At 34.7% G+C, this 4,748-nt stretch overlaps 1 long non-coding RNA gene across 1 annotated transcript; it reads left to right on the top strand.

Annotated features, from left to right (window-relative positions):
* Nucleotides 1–255: 255 nt before the first annotated feature.
* LOC135073536 (uncharacterized) lies at nucleotides 256–2,975 on the top strand. The gene is made up of 4 exons (XR_010257632.1): nucleotides 256–545; nucleotides 1,089–1,303; nucleotides 1,488–1,715; nucleotides 2,475–2,975. It is a non-coding gene; the product is annotated as an uncharacterized LOC135073536 (long non-coding RNA).
* The last annotated feature ends 1,773 nt before the right edge of the window (nucleotides 2,976–4,748 follow it).

Raw genomic sequence — 4,748 nt, 5'->3', positions numbered from 1 at the left:
CTCTTTTCTTTAAGTGTAGACACTGTTTATGTATAAGTCCACTATTGCATGCCGTGGCAACCTATAATTAAGGCAGCACTTAGATTAAGTTAAATACGTTGTAAATATTGATTGTCTTCCAGTGTATGTCTTGTTGGTTGTCCTATTAAATAAATAAAATAAATATTTATAGCAACACAATGTTTAAAAATAAAATTTTTCAAAAACGATCAATTTAATCGATTATGTCTATTCTAAATGGACATCCCTATTTGTTAGTCAAATTGTCATTCACTCGCATCACCTTTTCTCTCTCACTCACTCTTGCTGTGTTGCTGTCTTGCTTGATCCTTCTTTGTGATTCGTTTGTGTTTTAGCTTTTATTTTCGGAACTTTATTTACTACAAACTTGGCTATTCAAACGGACTCTGATTGATTGCAATAACGACATACTCAGCCTGGGATTTACTGTTTTTGTGTGGCTCGGCCAAGGCTCGGCTGGTGGTTCTATGGTGTTAGAAAATGAGCAACTTAATTATACACAACAATGGGCAGCACCTCGATCGGTAAGTACCTACATTTTGCTCTGCAATCTTATGAATAAGTACTAGCCTTGCCAAACTTCTGAATTGCCATTCTCATGGCGGGTTGTCTTGAAATGAATGTTCCGCTATTATCTGTGGTTCAACCCTGGACAGTGTGGACAGCCAGGCCCGATTCGATTGTAAGAAACTAGTCGATGGTACAGCGCAATGGAGGCATGAGCGAAACAACAATTATGTTGACAATCCAGCTGGTTTTGGTGTAAATCTAAGGAATTATTTACTTTGACACTATCTGCTCTCAATGAAAGCTTGTTTTGTTTTGTTTTTTGGAACTAAGACTACTAGATTATTATTTTTTGTAACTAAGTTTGTAACACGTCATAATTAATTATTATAACAACAATGCTTATTTACTAAAGCTGTTTAACCCTACCCTCTGACCCAAAATTCTACTAACAGCACATAATATTGAATTATCATTTTTTTTATGGTTTGCGGCTCAATTTATTCAACGCACAGGAGTATGTGTGGCATGGCATGCAATGAATCTATTTATTTTTACAGGTTACAGCTCATGATCTTATATGCACAACATGTTGGACCCAAGCCCAAGATACAACACAAATGCATCTACTTCAAATCTTAGCAGAAAATGTGTGCTTTGCAGTAGAACACTAGAGCCTAGAACACGTTCACATCAGCTCATGTCCCTGAGAACTAACACTCAACATCATATTAACATCAGGAACATAATTGTGGAACGACTAACTCCATTAGAGGTACCTAATGCACGCTAAAGTCCTTATTATTTAATAAAATGTTATTGGCTATACAATCAGTCTAATTCTTGTAAAGTTATTGGTTTCTGTAAATTAATACTAAAATAAAATAATTTAAGTGCGGGACATTAAAAAACTGATAATTTTTTTAAACTTATTTCTAATTATTATTATTTTTAAACAGGTTACTGCAAATGACTACATCTGTGGGGCTTGTCACTCATTATTGCAAAGAGATACCACACCTACTTCACAAGACTCTCCAGATATGCCAACCGGTGCCCCGGTAGGTCACCAACAAGTTTGTGTTGGATGTGGTTGTTCATTATTGCGAACTTGAAGTCATTGTTTGGATACAGAGAATAATCAAGATATATTAAACATTGTTCGAAATTGGATTCAACCCAGAGAGGTAAGAGCCCTGCCAGTTTTATAATACATAAAAATAATTATGCCGGTTTATTATAATAATAAAAAAGGTTTTTTCCGAATCAGCCTTCCCATCCTTCAACTCCTTCCATTGCTTTCAATCTGCCACTACTCTCATCCATACAGGTTATACAGGGTGGAAACGATAAGTGATCTCACTCGATTATTTCTAAACTACACAAGATATCGAAAAACTGGTTACTCATCCTGAAAGTGCTTCACGAGCTCTTTCTAACGGTATCAGTAAATAGTTACAGAATTAACTGGATCTATCCGAAAATTCAATGTTTTCAGGCTCCATACTAAATGTATGCCAGCCACACAATATTAAAAGTGTTATAGATCACTTATCGTTTCCACCCTGTATAATACAAATAGACTTATATTATTAAAATATTGCAATATTATTACTTACATAATATTAAACATAATTTTTACTATTATAAAGCCAGTTAAAAATTCCCTGAGCCAAATAAACTCAGTAAAGTTTTATTTATACTTCCTGCATAACAACAGACTACTCTTTTAAACTACCACTATTCTCACTCTCAATCCTCGTTCCTCATTCATCCCTTTCGTTTCCTCCATAGACCAATCATTCCTCATCATTCAGCGTTCAAATCATAAATTATCTTTCATCACTCATCTTACTATTCCGTTACACACAAAAGTCGTTAATCCTATATAAATATTGCTCTTCTTATTGTTGAACTGTGAATCTGATGTTTTATTTTATTTTCAGATTCGTCCTTCAGATCTTCTTTGCCATAGATACTATCAGAGAGCACGAATTACTACAGTTGGTGCTTATTTAATGAAGCTGAGGACCGGTGATTCAGATGACAGAATAGCTACATTACTTGGCATTTCAAGGAGTACTCTTACAAAATATGTAATGAAAGCACGCAGTATGATGGAGGAACATTTCGTACCAGCACATTTAGGGTTACAACATATTAGTAGAGAGGAAGTAGCCCAAAGAAACCTTTATGTTCCAGTCTCTTTTCGGGAAGCCAGGAAACGATTTACCACAAAGAAAGGCTATTGTCATCATGGATGGTACATACATACATTTATGTGCAAAAAAGTAGCAATTATGCATACCAAAAAAAAAACTTATTCCCTATACAAATATCGGAATCTCGTTAAACCATTTATGGTACTTTGTTGTGATGGCGACATCATTGATGTATTGGGCCCATATTTAATAGAAAATGTAGAACATGACCATTAATAAATAATAAGTACCTACATACGTATTTTCATTTATACCTACATAACTGCCTACTTACCCTTGGGTCGGAATAAAGATATTTTTGGATTTAAATGTAAGTAAAATATATTAACTTCTTTTTAAAAAATGTTTGGCTTTTCCGTAGGCATTCCTATTTTTCCAATACGCAAAGTTCTATTTGCTGCTATTCATACGGTTTGACAAAGGGGTTCTTTATCGATCTACGATTTAAAGTGTAATTAAGACGTCTCTCCTACATATCTATACCTACTTATAATAAATCTGTAGAGAGGTCAATTCTGTACATGAAATATAATTTTCAAAATAACTATCAGGGGGTGATACTGATGCCAAAAATGCAATCAGTAAAATTTTTGTCTGTCTGTCTGTCCGTCTGTATGTTCCTTATAGAAACAAAAACTACTCGACGGATTTTAACGAAACTTGGTACAATTATTCTTCATACTCCTGGGCAGGTTATAGTATACTTAGGAATTCTCACGGGAACAGGAATTAGCGGGAAAATCCTTTTGTATGAAAAATCTAAACCGCTTAAGTTAGACGCTTTAAATTTCGCACGTAGGTACTTTAGTAAACTAATTCCCACGGGAACGGGAATTCGCATTATTATACATATAATTCTTGACAATAAATAGTTTTATTAGCAACTAGCGGCCGCCCGCGACTTCGTACGCGTGGATCCCGTTTTACCCCCTTCATCTATCTTACGCGGTTTAGATTTTTTCGTTCAAATGTTTTTTCCCGTTCACGTGGGAATTTTGCAATATCCTGTTGTAACCATTGAAGTAATATTACTATTATAACTCAATGGTTGTAACTAAGCTTTAAGTTTATTAAGATACCTACATGTCAAATTTCAAGCGTCTAACTAAAGTGGTTTAGATTTTTCATACAAAGGGATTTTCCCACGAATTCCAGTTCCCGTGGGAATTAGTTTACTAAAGTACCTACGTGCGAAATTTAAAGCGTCTAACTTAAGCGGTTTAGATTTTTCATACAAAAGGATTTTCCCGCTAATTCCTGTTCCCGTGGGAATTCCTAAGTATACTATAACCTGCCCAGGAGTATGAAGAATAATTGTACCAAGTTTCGTTAAAATCCGTCGAGTAGTTTTTGTTTCTATAAGGAACATACAGACAGACAGACAAAAATTTTACTGATTGCATTTTTGGCATCAGTATCACCCCCTGATAGTTATTTTGAAAATATATTTCATGTACAGAGTTGACCTCTCTACAGATTTATTATAAGTACCTATAGAAGATAGAAAATGGAAATGTACTTCTGTTATGCTAATAACCTCAAAATCTGAAGCATTTTTCCTATTGTAACGAATCTCCCGCTTATCCGTGCTTTAAGTATCTACACTAATATTATAAAGAGGAAAACTTTGTTTGTTTGGTTGTAATGAATAGACTCAAAAACTATTGGACCGTTTTTATTAAATTCTTTCACCATTCGAAAGCTACATTATCCACGAGTAACAGGCTAAATTTTATTTTGGAAAATAATAGGGTTCCGTAAAATATGTAGGTACCTAATGTAGGCCACGCGCGCGAAGCCGCGAGCGAAAAGCTAGTGGAGTAAGTATAAGGTGACAATCGTTAAGTAATTTCACATATAAAAATCATTATTTCATTGCTTGGGGGTCTTGGGGCGAACGATGTATGGACGCAGAACAATATCCTTTATTTTCAAATTTAAGCAAAAAGCATTCTGTGGTTATAAAATACCTATGCTTATTTGCACCTAGTTTATCAA

Source organism: Ostrinia nubilalis, chromosome 7 (genome assembly GCF_963855985.1).
Source record: "Ostrinia nubilalis chromosome 7, ilOstNubi1.1, whole genome shotgun sequence".
Lineage (NCBI taxonomy): Eukaryota > Metazoa > Arthropoda > Insecta > Lepidoptera > Crambidae > Ostrinia > Ostrinia nubilalis.
This window is presented reverse-complemented; position numbering and strand designations above follow the sequence as displayed.